Raw genomic sequence first — 18556 nt, 5'->3', positions numbered from 1 at the left:
CTTCCTCTACCTCCTCTTGTGCCACCACCTGACTCCGAATTCTGTTTAACATGTGCTCCAGCATGTAAATCACCGGAATAGTCATGCTGATAATGGCATCGTCAGCACTAAACATCTTCGTCGCCATTTCAAAACTGTGCAGAAGGGTGCATAGGTCCCTGATCTGAGACCACTCCTCCAGCGTGATTTGCCCCACCTCTGGATCTCGTTGGCCCAGGCTATACGTCAGAACGTATTGCACCAGGGCTTGTCGGTGCTGCCACAGTCGCTGCAACATGTGCAGAGTTGAATTCCACCGGGTAGGCACATCGCATTTTAGCCGGTGAAGTGGCAGGCCCAACGACTTCTGTAGAGATGTAAGTCGCTGAGCTGCGGGATGCGAACGGCGGAAGTGAGCACACAGCGACCGTGCCCTCTGCAGAAGGCCATCTAGTCTGGGATAGTGGGCTAAAAATTGCTGGACAACCAGGTTCAACACGTGAGCCATACAAGGCACGTGTGTGACATTGCCCCGGCAAAGGGCCGCACCCAGGTTTGCAGCATTGTCGCACACGGCCTTCCCTGGTTTCAGGTCCAGTGGAGACAACCATTTATGAAATTGGTTCTCCAGAGCTGACCACAACTCCTCAGCTGTGTGACTCACATTTCCCAGACATTTCAATGTAAAAACCGCCTGATGACGTTGAGCCCTACTGCCAGCATAGTAAGAAGGTGTGCAGGATCCCTTCTGCGCAGTTAGAAAGCATGTGGCATGACCAGACAGGCTTTGGGTGCAGGTGGAAGACCGAGAGGAGGTTGAGGAGGCAGAAGCAGTGGAGGAACTTTGACATAAAGAGGATTGACGCACAACTCGTGGGGACGGCAAGACTTGGACAGCAGCCCCTTGTCCTGCTGTCACCATAGTTACCCATTGCCCAGTCAGCGACATGTAACGCCCCTGTCCATGCCTACTCGTCCAAGTGTCTGTGGTGAAATGCACCCTCTCACACACAGAGTTTCTCAAAGAAGAGGTGATGTTGTGTGCGACATGCTGGTGGAGCGCAGGCACACCTTTCTTTGAGAAGTAGTGCCGACTGGGCATCTGGTACTGGGGCACTGCGACGGACATAAGGTCTCGAAAATCCTCTGTGTCCACCAGGCGGAAAGGCAGCATTTCTGTAGCCAAGAGCTTGCAGATGGTGAAATTCAACCTCTTAGCTTTCTCATGGCTAGGAGGAAATGGTCTTTTACTTGTCCACATCTGAGGGACCGAGGGCTGGCTATTGTGATTAGATGGGGTTGATAAGGGTGTCCCCGGCAAACTGCTGGTCTGTGAGGAAGATGCAGGCGGACATGTTAGGTTGCCTTGATCCAAAGGTGGTGCTATCGATGTCGGACAGCGCTCAACACCAGCTGGTGTTACCACCTCCAAAGAAAATGATGACCTGCCAATCACGCTGGCTGTTGCGGGTAAAGAGGTGGCAGGTCGGCGCCCCAAAACAGGTGTGACTGCTGTTCCCCCAGTCACAGAGGATGAAGAGGCCGCGGATGCACAAGATATGGCAGACGGTGGTTGGCCCGGCCGGCTAGGCCGCATTGTAGCACACTGAGCTTCCCACTGCAACTTATGCTTCATGTCCATGTGCCGGTTCAAAACTATGTATTTTTTGGCCTCTACTTAGCTTTTGCTGACAAATGTTACAGATAACACGAGTTGGGTCATCTTTATCGATCTGAAAAAATGCCCAGGCTATGCAAGGGTTAGCACCCATGCGACCTGAAGAGCCACCACGACTTGTGGTGAGAGGCAGAGTTGTGTTTGAGGATGCAGTTGTTGACGTGCTTCCAGTACTACGTCTCTGTCCAGGAAGGCGCAACCTGACCTCGTCGTCACTAGCATCTTCCTCCACCTCCTCTGCTGACCTGATCTCTTGGCTGACTGTGGGTTGATAGTAAATGGAATCTCCAACCTCATCATCATCACCCTATGCGTTATCACACCCGTCGTCCTCAGAGCCAACCTATTCCTGCCCTGACAAAAAACTAAAGTTGTCGCTCCAATCAGGTATTTGAGTCTCATCATTGTCTTCCTCATTGTCTCCACCAACAGGAGTTACAGTTTGGGAATGAGGGTCTACATTATGGTCAGAACCTTCTGCGTCTGGTCCTGGATCCGACTCATAAAGATTCTGGGCATCAGTGCAGATCATTTCCTCGTCTGTATTCACAGAAGCGCTGGAGTCGACCTCTGATTCCCAGGCTATAGTATGAGTAAACAGCTCTGCAGACTCAACCATCTGTTCTACCTCATACTCAGACGGGCAGCTAGAGATTTGGGAGCTGTGAGGAAGCAAGTGCGATTGGGGTGACACCTTTGAGGACTGAAGTATTTGTGATGTTGAAGTTGATGTGGAGGAGAGCCCACTTAAAGGAGCACTTGATATCCGTTGAAGCACCTGCTGTTTTTGTGCCTCATCTGGAATTTGTAGCGATTGGCGTGGCCGTAAGAAAGGGATCTTATCACATTGTCCGCTAAAAGAAGTAGACATTTTAGTTTGGCTGGAAGATGGTCTTTCTTCTGCAGATGTTACTGTTGCTTTAACACCTACCCCACGGACACAACCTTTTTTCCCCTTCCCAACACGCCTATTCCCCTTTCCACCAGCAGCAGGCCTTTTTCCACTCATTTTGGTGGTTAACTAATTCACAACTCTGGAGTTGTTTGCACAAAAAAACAATGGATGGGAACCGAGCAGAGCTGAGTGGCCAAACTGTGGTATTAGGCCAAAACTATTGGCTGGGTTAGATGCAGAAAAAAATTATATTCAATTTGCAACCTGATGGAGGTCAGTATAGATGGACTAATAGAACAAGTCCCACACACAGCTAGAAGCCCAAATATTTTTTCAGAGGTAGATGCAGAAAAAAATATATTCAGTTTGCAACCTGATGGAAGTCAGTATAGAAGAACTAATAGAGAAAGTCCCACACACTGCTAGAAGGTCAAATATTTTTTCAGAGCTAGATGCAGACAAAAAATTATTTTGAATTTGCAACCTGATGGAGGTCAGTATAGGTGGACTAATAGAACAAGTCCCACACACTGCTAGAAGGCCAAATATTTTTTCAGAGCTAGACGCAGAAAAAAATTATACTCAGTTTGCAACCTGATGGAGGTCAGTATAGATGGACTAATAGAGAAAGTCCCACACACTGCTAGAAGGCCAAATATTTTTTCAGAGCTAGATGCAGACAAAAAATTATTTTCTGTTTGCAACCTGATGGAGGTCTGTATAGATGGATTAATAGAACAAGTCCCACACACAGCTAGAAGCCCAATATTTTTTCAGAGCTAGATGCAGAAAAAAATTATATTCAGTTTGCAACCTGATGGAGGTCTGTATAGATGGATTAATAGAACAAGTCCCACACACAGCTAGAAGCCCAATATTTTTTCAGAGGTAGATGCAGAAAAAAATATATTCAGTTTGCAACCTGATGGAGGTCAGTATAGATGGACTAATACAACAAGTCCCACACACAGCTAGAAGCCCAATATTTTTTCAGAGCTAGATGCAGAAAAAAATTATATTCAATTTGCAACCTGATCGAGGTCAGTATAGATGGAGTAATAGAACAAGTCCCACACACTGCTAGAAGGCCAAATATTTTTTCAGAGCTAGATGCAGAAAAAAATTATATTCAGTTTGCAACCTGATGGAGGTCAGTATAGATGGACTAATAGAATGATGCTATGCCCAAAAGATTTTACTTCACTAGGTGCAGTAAAAAAATTGGTATTCTATACACAGGTGGTATATCTTGCAACACAGATAGGCTACTCCACTGACTAACACACTCTGCAATAGGCCAAAAAGGATTAGCTTTGCTAGATTCAGCCAAATGCTGTGAAAAAAACTTGCACAGCACTGGCACAGACCTGCCTGGCAAAAACTGATAGGAACTGATGTAACCTAGTCCTGAAAAGGACTCCAATTACAATTAGTCTTTACTCCCACAACCTATCTATTTAAGAGCACAGACCTGCCTGATAAAAGTCGTAGGAAATGCTGTAACCTAGTCCTTAAAAGGACTGCAATCACAACTATTCCCTACTCCCAAGCTATCTGTAGATTTGTGCGAAAATTGGCTTGAAATTAACAAGGTATAGCACACACAGCAACAGTGGTGCCGTCTAACACGCAGCTGCAGCAGTGAGAAAATGGTGGCGACGGGGAAAATGGCTTGGTCTTATAGGGCAAGGACATGTGACACATGCCGTTGCTTGTGTGAAAAAAAGCACTTCGCTCCGTGTGTGCGCTGCTGATAGGCTGACAGATTGCACCTCCCCACTGTAAATGCGGGAAAGAGAAAAAAAGATGGAGATCTTCATTATTCCTGCAGAGATCCATCCCCTGCCCCTCCCCCCACCCCGCTGTACACTCAAACTGCGTATTAACATTAATTTTCATCATTACTGAGAAAAAATCCAGTTATGATTTTGGTGCACGAACAGTTATCGAACATAACCTCGAACAGCCGAATTTTTCTCAAATCGTTCGTGTTCGCTGAACGGCGCGAACACCGCCCAAAACAGCTCGAATTTGAGATTGGCGAACAGGTCGAGTAGAACAATGCTCATCTCTACTAATGATCCGTGTTTTAGATCTGTGGAAGATTTTTTTTCTGCTATGGGGTTCTTGTATGATGATCCTGATCAAGTCTCATTTTCTGAAACGGAATTAAGACGTTTGAAGCAGGGATCAGGTGATGTGGAAAATTATTGTACATACTTCAGAAGATGGTCGGCCGAAGTGGAATGGAATGACTCAGCATTAAAATGTCTGTTTCTTGTTGGTCTAGGTGAAAGGGTTAAGGATCTGCTGATTGCCTTCCCAAAACCTGGAACCTTGCAGGAGGCAATGCAATTAGCTATACGTGTGGACAGGAGACTGCGTGCTAGGATTAATGAGGAGAAATCTACTGCTATGGCAGCTTTCAGAGGGTCTACTCAGAAGGTGGAGAACCGATGGAGATTGGGGCGATGTCACCCTACTCTCAGGAAAAAGACCGCAGGTTTACTAAGGGATTGTGTTTTTATTGCGGTAAATCTGACCACTTTATTAAGAACTGTGTGCTTCGTTTGAACAAAGAAAAAAAAAAGAGGTCAGTTACGCCCGTATAGCTTGTTTAAACTCAAAAGGAGTATTTCTTTCTGGAAGCACCTCATTCCAGGAGGAGTTGATTGAATTTCGGGTATTTGTGGATTGTTGTTCTACACTGAATGTGATTGATAAGGGATTTTTGGAAAAATTTAAATTAGAATCCAAACTTTTGTCATCTCCTATTTCTGTGGTTGCTGTTGATGGCTCTCCCTTGAAATGTAGTACTCACAAGGTTTTGAATATCCCCTCACCATTAATGGCATTCACCAAATTTGGATTTGGCGGTATTAAATAATTTGCCTTCTCCAGTGGTTTTGGGGTTATCTTGGTTAAAATTGCACAATCCTGTACTGGACTGGTCTACCCATGAAATTAAGTCTTGGAGTCATGATAAATGTTGTAATGGTCGCATTGGTGCTGTGGAAAGAGGGGAATTACCTGTACCTAGTCAGGATTTTTGGAAGGTTTTTTCTGAGGAGGAGTCGCAAGTTTTGCCTCCTCATAGGGACTATGATTGCACCATTGCGTTTGTTCCTGGATAGTGTTGAGCCACCCCCGTAGTGTTCGAGTTCGGTTCGGTTCGTCGAACACCCGTGTGTTCGCCGAACTGTTCGTCGAACTGTTCGTCGAACACCTTCGAACACCGTTAAAACCAATGGCAGGCAAACAAAAACACATAGAAACACATAGAAAACACCTTCAAAGGTGTCCAAAAGCTGACAAACTGCTCAGAAGACATAACTAACACATGGAAAAGTGACAAGTGAATATTAGTGTTGAGCCACCCCCGTAGTGTTCGAGTTCGGTTCGGTTCGTCGAACACCCGTGTGTTCGCCGAACTGTTCGTCGAACACCTTCGAACACCATTGAAACCAATGGCAGGTAAACAAAAACACATAGAAACACATAGAAAACACCTTCAAAGGTGTCCAAAAGCTGACAAACTGCTCAGAAGACACAACTAACACATGGAAAAGTGACAAGTACATATAGTCATGCGAAAAGAAAAGAGGTGGAGGAGTAAAAGGAGGGGGAGACACAGATATAGGCATGTCATGCCCTTCTAAAATCCAAAAAGTGAGAAGCCGAGACGGCCAGTCCGCTCCTGCCCGTGCCACCTCCGTGTCGCCGGGTTTGTGCCAGAGCCGCGGTGAACCCTGACGGCCAGCCCCCCTCTCCCAATACTGGTGCCTGTCCGCTGGTGGGTCGAGAGAGCCCCCCTGTGGTGGAGGCAGCTCTAAGCTTTTTAATTTAAATTGTCCCTCTAATTTGAATGAATACACTTTAAATCCATTTACAAGGATCTATTGGAGGGCAAGTCTCATGCCAGCAGCCGCGTAATTCCAGCTCCAGTAGCGTCCACTAAAGCTGCTGCAGTTAAAAAGCTTTTATAAGGATCGAGCTCGGCTGTCCACCGCAAGGCATCCTAGTGCCAGTCCCAGCCCCTATGCCTTGGGGTGCCTCCTGATGCTCTTCACTGAGTATCCCGTGGTCCCGAAGCATTTCCTTTGAAAAAATTAAGTGTCCAAACTACAGGTGGTGTAGCTTGCTTAACAGCCGGGATAATCCGCTGACTAGCAGACACTGCTACTAGGCACAAAGTATTTCCTGGGCTAGATGCAGTTAAAAATTTGTAAGTAGATACTCTCGTTGGATGCTGAGAAAGCATTCCATAGAGTCTCCTGGCACGCCATATATGATTCTCTTAAAAAGCTTGGGGTAGGGGTCTAGGGAACCCTTTTATAGCCAAAATCACGGCCCTGTATCACAATACGTCACCTAGGCTGAAGATAAATGGAACTGTAGCACCGAGGGCTCGGTTGCTACAGACGTATTGCACCTCACCCAGAGGTGTGATATCTCACTCTCAGATAAGGATGGAGTGTGGATCAGGACCCGACACCTGCATGCATTACACCACATTGCCATGGGGCAGGGCGACCAATATGCCCCTGAGATGGGCACGACAGTTCCTGTCCCTGGCTGGAGTGGGGGGAGGGAACACTGAGGAAGGGGAACCCTGCAGTGCAGGAGCAGGGAGGAAGCAGTTCCTGGGTGCATTGAGAAGGGAGTATAAAAGGTGGGCACCATCTTAGTTCAGTGCAGAGAAGTCTGAGCAGAAGTGGCAGGGAGCAGGGGCTCTGCATGAGCTCTGCTCCGGAGGCGGGCCTAGTAACAGAGGCCCAGGCCTGCAAGAGGGAGAAGGAAGGAAGAGGAGCGGAGAAGGCTCCAGGAACGAGGAATGAAGGGATCCCAGGGGTGCGGACGGGCGAGTCGCCACCGCACGCCCGAATCCACCTGCGTGGAGGGGTCAGGCCAAAGGGGGAGACCGGTCCCCGAACTAGTGGAGGCAGGAAACGACCCTCAGCTAGAAACCGGAGGCTCTGACATTTTATGTGGCGCAGCCCCTTGCTCCACCCGCTAGGAGGGCACCACATAGGGTCAGGGAAACTGGCGCCAAGTTTACCAAGAGGAGGCCCGAGGCAGCCGGACAGAAGTGTTGGTAAGAAAGGCCAGACAAAGGACACACAAAGGGGGTCCTGTGAAGCGCTTCAAAGTTATCTGGGAGTTGTCTAAGCCCCTCACCTGGTGAGCACAGTACGACGTGGGCAGCCGTTACCTGCAGACGTGGTCTGGATAATAAGAACTGTGAGTAAAGGCCCTGAACTGCATCACTGACTCCGTGTCGTTACTGCTGCTGCCCTGCACCATCACCCCCATCCTCCGCATACACTGCCCTGAGGCTATACTCCTCCCGTGGGGAGTTATGCTACGCTCTGCTGCACCCACAACACCAGCCTTAGCGGTCTGCCCTGTAGCGGCGGTTCACTCTGACCGCAATCCACGGGTGGCGCAGTCGGACATTTAAACATCAAAACCACATAAATAGTTCCGCCACTGGTTTGACCGCCCTGAGCCACGGAACCGGATCGCCGCCACGAAGACTACAACCACCAGCATCCACCAAATAGGGTCCGGCTCCGGGTGTCCCAAGGCCCAGGGGGTGCGTCAGAACATTTTCATCACCTTTCACAATCACCAATGGGACAAGGCAGGGATGTCCTCTGTCCCCTCTCTTATACATCCTAGTGACGGAGCACCTGCTCTCATCAATTCGCCATAACCCCAATATTAGGTGGATTGAGGTGGGAGGCACCGAGTACAAGTGCTCTCTATTTGCTGATGATGTCCTAGTATATATCACTCAATCACATATATCCATCCCTGCTGTTATGGCTGAAATAGATCACTTTGTTACATGGTAAAATTTTAAAATCAATGCAGCGAAGTCTGAGGCCCTCGATGTCTCCCTCCCTAAATCCATATAGGATTCCATCCAGTCCAACTTTCCCTTTGCCTGGCCCTCACAGGGTATCAAATACTTAGGAATTGCTATTCATAGAGACCTCTCCCATCTATGTTATCTTAATTTTGGGCCCTTTATTGAACAATTCCATACAGACCACGGTTAGCAAGTTAGAACTGTAAGATTCACTACGTGAACCACTGGTGTTTTGTGGAAAAGCACATGTACACCGCGTTCCAAATTATTATGCAAAAAGTGTTTAGGAGTGATAAGGGAAGAATTTGTTTGTTTGTCAGTTTAACTCATTGATGGTGATGTGTGTCAGGGCTCTTTATATCACTGTAAGCAATTGCAGACACCTGTGCTAATTAGTTTGGCAGGTGTGTCCAATGAAAGGCAAGACTACTTAAGAAGGCTCTCTCACATTATTAAGCAGCCTACATTTTCTGCCAAAATGGGAAAGAAAAAGGATGTGTCGGCTGCTGAGAAGCAACAAATTGTGGAGTGTTTAGGTCAAGGCATGACTACAATCAACATTGTGCGATGATCAGGATGAAGTGTCTTGGCAATCAAGAAGTATGTAGCTGATTCACAGTACACACGTGTGCGTGCTGATAAGGGCAAATTGAGGACTCTTTCCTACAGGCAATTACGTCAGGTTGAAAGAGCAGCGGCAAAAAAGCCTTGTCATAGCAGCATACAAGTTTTTGAAGCTGCTTGTGCCTCCAACGTCCCCCGAACAACAAGATGCAGGTTCCTTCAGAGGTTTGCAGCTGTGCATACGCCATCCTGTCGACCTCCTCTATCCACTTCACACAAGCAGAAACGGCTCCAGTGGGCCAAACATTACATGAAGACTGATTTCAAAACTGTTTTGTTCACCGATGAGTGCCGTGCAGCGCTCGATGGTCCAGATGAATGGAGTGGAGGATGGCTGGTTGAATGACACCCCACGCAAACACGGCTACAGCGCCAACAAGGAGGAGGTGGAGTAATGTTTTGGGCTGGAATCATGGGGAGAGAGATTGTCGGCCCCTTTAGGATCCCTGAAGGCGCTAAAGATGAACTCCATAATGTATGTGGATTTTCTCAAACAGCACTTCCTGCCATGGTTCAAGAAGAAGAACCGTGTATTTCACAGCAAGATCATTTTTCTGCATGATAATGCACCATCTCATGCTGCACATAAAACATCTGCATCTCTGGCTGATATGGGCATAAAAGGGGACAAACTTATGGTGTGACCCCCATGCTCCCCTGACCTCTACCCCATTCAGAACCTTTGGAGCATCATTAAAAGGAGTGTCTATGATGGCGGGAGGCAGTTCACATCTAAGCAACAGCTCTGGGAGGGTATTCTGTCCTCATGCAAAACAATTGAAGCAGAAACCATCCAAAACCTGACAAATTCAATGGACGAGAGAGTTCAGAAGCTCCTTTCGAACAAGGGGTCCTATGTGAAAATGTAACATCACCTAGAATAAAGTTTTGAGTTGAAAACTGTTTGATTTCAGTTTCTAACAACCTGCTAATGCTTATAATTTCAAAAATGACCATTTTTTTGGTCTTTATTAAAATGAAAAGGTTGATCGAAAAGTTTGGGGGATCTAAGAGTGTGGCAACCCAGTAGTCATGATTACTTCGAATTCTGACAATATGAGGGTCATGCTGCAGGTAGTGCAGCAAGAAGGCACTTATGTGTCTTGCGCATCTCGGAGCCCCAAAATTATTTTCCGGGCTAGATGCAGCTAAAAATTATTTTTAATTTTAAATCTGGTGAAGCTTATTATAGATGGCCTAATAGGATCAGTGCTGCACACTGCTACAAAGCCCAAATTATTTTCCAGTAAAGATACAGATAAACATGATTAGTAATTTGAAAGCTTAAAACGGTTGGTAGGGTGATTTTAACCAATCATCAAGCTTTTACTCTCCCCAGGATGACACAGGGGTAGAAAAGTCGTTTCGGATCCATGATTTGTTCATCTTTATGAACGTGAGTCTGTCTACATTATCAGTGGAGAGCCGCGTGCGCTTATCTGTCAGCACACCACCAGCAGCGCTGAACACACGTTCAGACAGAACGCTGGCTGCGGGGCATGACAAGATCTCCAAGGCGTAAGTGGCTAGCTCCGGCCATTTATCCAGATTGGAAGCCCAAAAAGAGCAAGGGTCCAGTGACACAGTCGTGGCTTCAATGTTTACTTGGAGATACTCCTGTACCATCGTCTCTAGGCGTTGACTATGTGTCAGACTTCTTGTCTCCTGTGGCCTTGCAAAGGATGGGCTAAAAAAGTGGTGAAATGATTCCGCAAAATTGATGTTACCAGCAGATACTGTGGTTCTGTTACGGTTTGAGTGCTGAACACTTGACGGTCCCACGGTTGGCAAGTTGGAACTGTGAGATTCACTACGTGCACCACTGGTATTTTGTGGAAAAGCACATGTAAGATTCTGCAACAGTCTCTGCTGATACTCCTGCATGCGTGCATCCCTTTCTATGGCAGGAATAATTTCTGCAAATTTACTTTTGTACCGGGGATCTAACAGTGTGGCAACCCAGTAGTCAGGATTATTTCTAATTCTCACAATTCGAGGGTCATGTTGCAGGTAGTGCAGCAAGAAGGCACTCATGTGTGTTGCGCATCCAGGAGCACCAAGTCCCTGTTGTGTTGGTGGCGAGGTAACAATCATGCTTCCTTCCTCTGTCCTCTCCCCCCAACCTCGCACAACAGAAATGTGATCAAGGTCTCCCTCATCTGATGAGTGTTCCATCAGTTCGTCCTCCACTTCTTCCTGGGCTCCTGCACCTTCCTCACTAGTTTGGCTGCTACCATGCGCCCTGGTAAAATCATCTCCCCCACCCTCACATGCCTGCTGCCTTGGTGCTGCCGACCGTATGGACCTTGCAGATGTTAGCCCTTCCACATACAACTCCTCCTCCTCTACTTCCTCCACCTCCTCTTGTGCCACCACCTGACTCCGAATTCTGTTTAACATGTGCTCCAGCATGTAAATCACCGGAATAGTCATGCTGATAATGGCATCGTCAGCACTAAACATCTTCGTCGCCATTTCAAAACTGTGCAGAAGGGTGCATAGGTCCCTGATCTGAGACCACTCCTCCAGCGTGATTTGCCCCACCTCTGAATCTCGTTGGCCCAGGCTATACGTCAGAACGTATTGCACCAGGGCTTGTCGGTGCTGCCACAGTCGCTGCAACATGTGCAGAGTTGAATTCCACCGGGTAGGCACATCGCATTTTAGCCGGTGAAGTGGCAGGCCCAACGACTTCTGTAGAGATGTAAGTCGCTGAGCTGCGGGATGCGAACGGCGGAAGTGAGCACACAGCGACCGTGCCCTCTGCAGAAGGCCATCTAGTCTGGGATAGTGGGCTAAAAATTGCTGGACAACCAGGTTCAACACGTGAGCCATACAAGGCACGTGTGTGACATTGCCCCGGCGAAGGGCCGCACCCAGGTTTGCAGCATTGTCGCACACGGCCTTCCCTGGTTTCAGGTCCAGTGGAGACAACCATTCATGAAATTGGTTCTCCAGAGCTGACCACAACTCCTCAGCTGTGTGACTCACATTTCCCAGACATTTCAATGTAAAAACCGCCTGATGACGTTGAGCCCTACTGCCAGCATAGTAAGGAGGTGTGCAGGTTCCCTTCTGCGCAGTTAGAAAGCTTGTGGCATGACCAGACAGGCTTTGGGTGCAGGTGGAAGACCGAGAGGAGGTTGAGGAGGCAGAAGCAGTGGAGGAACTTTGACATAAAGAGGATTGACGCACAACTCGTGGGGACGGCAAGACTTGGACAGCAGCCCCTTGTCCTGCTGTCACCATAGTTACCCAGTGCCCAGTCAGCGACATGTAACGCCCCTGTCCATGCCTACTCGTCCAAGTGTCTGTGGTGAAATGCACCCTGTCACACACAGAGTTTCTCAAAGAAGCGGTGATGTTGTGTGCGACATGCTGGTGGAGCGCAGGCACACCTTTCTTTGAGAAGTAGTGCCGACTGGGCATCTGGTACTGGGGCACTGCGACGGACATAAGGTCTCGAAAATCCTCTGTGTCCACCAGGCGGAAAGGCAGCATTTCTGTAGCCAAGAGCTTGCAGATGGTGAAATTCAACCTCTTAGCTTTCTCATGGCTAGGAGGAAATGGTCTTTTACTTGTCCACATCTGAGGGACCGAGGGCTGGCTATTGTGCTTAGACGGGGTTGATAAGGGTGTCCCCGGCAAACTGCCGGTCTGTGAGGAAGATGCAGGCGGACATGTTAGGTTGCCTTGATCCAAAGGTGGTGCTATCGATGTCGGACAGCGCTCAAGACCAGCTGGTGTTACCACCTCCAAAGAAAATGATGACCTGCCAATCACGCTGGCTGTTGCGGGTAAAGAGGTGGCAGGTCTGCGCCCCAAAACAGGTGTGACTGCTGTCCCCCCAGTCACAGAGGATGAAGAGGCCGCGGATGCACAAGATATGGCAGACGGTGGTTGGCCCGGCCGGCTAGGCCGCATTGTAGCACACTGAGCTTCCCACTGCAACTTATGCTTCATGTCCATGTGCCGGTTCATGCATGAAGTACTCAAACTATGTATTTTTTGGCCTCTACTTAGCTTTTGCTGACAAATGTTACAGATAACACGAGTTGGGTCATCTTTATCGATCTGAAAAAATGCCCAGGCTATGCAAGGCTTAGCACCCATGCGACCTGAAGAGCCACCACGACTTGTGGTGAGAGGCAGAGTTGTGTTTGAGGATGCAGTTGTTGACGTGCTTCCAGTACTACGTCTCTGTCCAGGAAGGCGCAACCTGACCTCGTCGTCACTAGCATCTTCCTCCACCTCCTCTGCTGACCTCATCTCTTGGCTGACTGTGGGTTGACAGTAAGTGGGATCTCCGACCTCATCATCATCACCCTGTGCGTTATCACACCCGTCGTCCTCAGAGCCAACCTGTTCCTGCCCTGACAAAAAACTAAAGTTGTCGCTCCAATCAGGTATTTGAGTCTTATCATCGTCTTCCTCATTGTCTCCACCAACAGGAGTTACAGTTAGGGAATGAGGGTCTACATTATGGTCAGAACCTTCTGCGTCTGGTCCTGGATCCGACTCATAAAGATTCTGGGCATCAGTGCAGATCATTTCCTCGTCTGGATTCACAGAAGCGCTGGAGTCGACCTCTGATTCCCAGGCTATAGTATGAGTAAACAGCTCTGCAGACTCAACCATCTGTTCTACCTCATACTCAGACGGGCAGCTGGAGATTTGGGAGCTGTGAGGAAGCAAGTGCGATTTGGGTGACACCTTTGAGGACTGGAGTATTTGTGATGTTGAAGTTGATGTGGAGGAGAGCCCACTTAAAGGAGCACTTGATATCCGTTGAAGCACCTGCTGTTTTTGTGCCTCATCTGGAATTTGTAGCGATTGGCGTGGCCGTAAGAAAGGGATCTTATCACATTGTCCGCTAAAAGAAGTAGACATTTTAGTTTGGCTGGAAGATGGTCTTTCTTCTGCACCTACCCCACGGACACAACCTTTTTTCCCCTTCCCAACACGCCTATTCCCCTTTCCACCAGCAGCAGGCCTTTTTCCACTCATTTTGGTGGTTAACTAATTCACAACTCTGGAGTTGTTTGCACAAAAAAACAATGGATGGTAACCGAGCAGAGCTGAGTGGCCAAACTGTGGTATTAGGCCAAAACTATTGGCTGGGTTAGATGCAGAAAAAAATTATTTTTAATTTGCAACCTGATGGAGGTAAGTATAGATGGACTAATAGACCAAGTCCCACACACCGCTAGAAGCCCAAATATTTTTTCAGAGCTAGATGCAGAAAATTTTTTTATTCAATTTGCAACCTGATGGAGGTCAGTATAGATGTACTAATAGACCAAGTCCCACACACTGCTAGAAGCCCAAATATTTTTTCAGAGCTAGATGCAGAAAAAAATTATTTTTAATTTGCAACCTGATGGAGGTCAGTATAGATGGACTAATAGACCAAGTCCCACACACCGCTAGAAGCCCAAATATTTTTTCAGAGCTAGATGCAGAAAAAAATTATATTCAATTTGCAACCTGCTGGAGGTCAGTATAGAAGGACTAATAGAACAAGTCCCACACACTGCTAGAAGCCCAAATATTTTTTCAGAGCTAAATGAAGAAAAAAAATATTTTTAATTTGCAACCTGATGGAGGTCAGTATAGATGGACTAATAGACCAAGTCCCACACACTGCTAGAAGCCCAAATATTTTTTCAGAGCTAGATGCAGAAAAAAATTATTTTTAATTTGCAACCTGATGGAGGTCAGTATAGATGGACTAATAGAACAAGTCCCACACGCTGCTAGAAGCCCAAATATTTTTTCAGAGATAAATGAAGAAAAAAATTATTTTTAATTTGCAACCTGATGGAGGTCAGTATAGATGGACTAATAGACCAAGTCCCACACACTGCTAGAAGCCCAAATATTTTTTCAGAGCTAGATGCAGAAAAAAATTATATTCAGTTTGCAACCTGATGGAGGTCAGTATAGATGGACTAATAGAATGATGCTATGCCCAAAAGATTTTACTTCACTAGGTGCAGTAAAAAAATTGGTATTCTATACACAAGTGGTATATCTTGCAACACAGATAGGCTACTCCACTGACTAACACACTCTGCAATAGGCCAAAAAGGATTAGCTTTGCTAGATTCAGCCAAATGCTGTGAAAAAAACTTGCACAGCACTGGCACAGACCTGCCTGGCAAAAACTGATAGGAACTGATGTAACCTAGTCCTGAAAAGGACTCCAATTACAATTAGTCTTTACTCCCACAATCTATCTATTTAAGAGCACAGACCTGCTTGATAAAAGTCGTAGGAAATGCTGTAACCTAGTCCTTAAAAGGACTGCAATCACAACTATTTCCTACTCCCAAGCTATCTGTATATTTGTGCGAAAATTGGCTTGAAATTAACAAGGTATAGCGCACACAGCAACAGCGGTGCCGTCTAACACGCAGCTGCAGCAGTGAGAAAATGGTGGCGACGGGGAAAATGGCTTGGTCTTATAGGGCAAGGACATGTGACATACACTGCCAATCACACATGCCCTTGCTTGTGTGAAAAAAAGCACTTCCCTCCGTGTGTGCGCTGCTGATAGGCTGACAGATTGCACCTCCCCACTGCAAATGCGGGAAAGAGAAAAAAAAATGGAGATCTTCATTGTTCCTGCAGAGATCCATCCCCTGCCCCTCCCCCCGCCCCGCTGTACACTCAAACTGCGTATTAACATTAATTTTCATCATTACTGAGAAAAAATCCAGTTATGATTTTGGTGCACGAACAGTTATCGAACATAACCTCGAACAGCCGAATTTTTCTCAAATTGTTCATGTTCGCCGACCGGCTCGAACACCGCCCAAAACAGCTCGAATTTGAGATTGGCGAACAGTTCGAGTAGAACAACGCTCATCTCTAGTGAATATAGTCATGCGAAAAGAAAAGAGGTGGAGGAGTAAAAGGAGGGGGAGACACAGATATAGGCATGTCATGCCCTTCTAAAATCCAAAAAGTGAGAAGCCGACACGGCCAGTTCGTTCCTGCCCGTGCCACCTCCGTGTCGCCGGGTTTGTGCCAGAGCCGCGGTGGACCCTGATGGCCAGCCCCCCTCTCCCAATACTGGTGCCTGTCCGCTGGTGGGTCGAGCCCCCCCGCAGTGGGGGAGGGGGGTAACATCTGCAGAAGAAAGACCATCTTCCAGCCAAGCTAAGATGTCGACTTCTTTCCGTGGACAATGTGATACGATCCCTTTCTTACGGACACGCCCATCGCTACAAATTCCAGATGAGGCACAAAAACAGCAGGTGCTTCAGCGGATATCAAGTGCTCCTTCAAGTGGGCTCTCCTCCACCTCAATTTCAACATCACAAATATTCCAGTCCTCAGAGGTGTCACCCCAATCGCACTTGCTTCCTCACAGCTCCCAAGTCTCCAGCTGCCCGTCTGAGTATGGGGTAACACAGATGGTTGAGTCTGCAGAGCTGTTTACTCATATTATAGCCTGGGAAACGTAAGTCTGCTCCAGAGCGTCTGTTAATCCAGACGAGGAAATGATCTGCACTGATGCCCAGAATCTTTATAAGTCGGATCCAGGACCAGATGAAGAAGGTTCTGAGCATAATGTAGACCCTCGTTCCCAAACTGTCACTCCTGTTGGTGGAGACAATGATGAAGACGATGATGAGACTCAAATACCTGATTCGAGCGACAACTTGACTTTTCGGTCAGGGCAGGAAGAGGTTGGCTTTGAGGACGACGGGTGTGATAACACACAGGGTGATGATGGCGAGGTTGGAGATCCCACTTACTGTCAACCCACAGTCAGCCAGTCGATGAGGTCAACGGAGGAGGTGGAGGAGGATGTGACTAGCCCAGGGGATGGGGATGACTCGGTACCCAGGCCTTTGCCTGGCCTTGGGGATGTCGCGGTGGTCGGCTCCCTGGCCCGTACCCTGGGGTCACTCTTTAAAAGAGTGGATAATTGTTAATTTTATAAGAGTTTGTGACGCCACCTGTGGTATCTGGTGAGAAGCACCAGCGCTGCAGCAGTCCACTGAGACCCGTGATAAGGCTGCTCGATGATATAGCTCCCCACAGGTGGAGCTAGGTCTCAGGGCAGCGTATGCAGGGGGAATGCAGGACAGGCGAGACCCAGCTGGGTCAGAGCAAGAACGGGAACGGACACGGTAGTCTCTTCAGTACCTTTTACTGGAGGAAATTCAGGCACATCCTGGAGCACTGTAGGGTGAAGGGTGAATATCAGGATCCTCCCCAATGAGCGGGTGTAGGGCCTCCTGTTTCTTGCCTCTCCATAGTAAGTTTCTGACCTGCCTGGAGCTAGGCCTAACTTTGTCTCTGTCCTGCGCTGGCTGACCTTGTGGTAGGGCCTTCTCTTGGAGTTCACGCTGCCACTATGCGGGGCCTAAGCGTCTCCTGGCTCTGTTACGTATCAGCACCTTAGCCATCCTGGGACTTGTAGTTCTCCAGGGATTCCGGTTATGCCTTACTGAATCTAGTTAGCAGGAGCCTCGTGCTCCACTGCTGAACTATTAACTGAGTTCTCTAGACTAGACTGAGCTCCACTGCAGACTGACCTCTCTTAGGCTTCTCTATTGCAGGAACTCTTCAGAGGAACTGAACTGCCTAGCTCCACCTTCCCTATTTATATCCCTAACGGGCTCACTCTGCTGGTCTGAGGTGGAAGGTGGAGATGTGTGAATGTTTATGGGGGCCTCTTGTGGAGGATTCCATCAATACACTCTTCTAGGATATGTGATACCAAGCACAGCGGGGCGTCACAGATGCTATTGACGACGAGGTTAAGTTGCGCCTTCCTGGACACAGATGGAGTACTGGAAGCACGTCAACAACTGCATCCTCAACCACAACTCTGCCTCTGACCACAAGTCGTAGTGGCTCTTCAGGTCGCATGGGCTCTAAGCCTTGCATAGCCTGGGCATTTATTCAGAATGATAAGGATGACCCAACTCGTGTTATCTGTAATATTTGTAACCAAAACATAAGTAGAGGCCAAAAAATCCTTAGTTTGAGTACTTCATGCATGAACCGGCACATGGACATGAAGCATAAGTTGCAGTGGGAAGCTCACTGTGCTACAATTCGGCCTAGCAGGCTGGGCCAACCACCATCTGCCCCATCTTGTGCATCCGCGGCCTCTTCATCCTCTGTGACTGGGGGGACAGCAGTCACACATGTTTTTGGACGCAGACCTGCCACCTCTTTACCTGCAACAGCCAGTGTGATTGGCAGGTCATCAGTTCATTGGGAAGTGGAAACACCTGCTGGTGTTGAGCGCTCTCTGACATCGAGAGCACCAGCTTTGGATCAAGGCAATCTAACATGTCCGCCTGCATCTTCCTCACAGACCGGCAGTTTGCCGGGGACATCCTACTCAACCCCGTCTAAGCACAACAGCCAGCCCTCGGTCCCTCAGATGTGGAAAAGTAAAAGACCATTTCCTCCTAGCCATGAGAAAGCTAAGAGGTTGAATTTCACCATCTGCAAGCTCTTGGCTACAGAAATGCTG

This window comes from Phyllobates terribilis, unplaced genomic scaffold, assembly GCF_046119375.1.
Source record: "Phyllobates terribilis strain yellow unplaced genomic scaffold, ASM4611937v1 Scaffold_1__5_contigs__length_1240528914, whole genome shotgun sequence".
Lineage (NCBI taxonomy): Eukaryota > Metazoa > Chordata > Amphibia > Anura > Dendrobatidae > Phyllobates > Phyllobates terribilis.
This window is presented reverse-complemented; position numbering follows the sequence as displayed.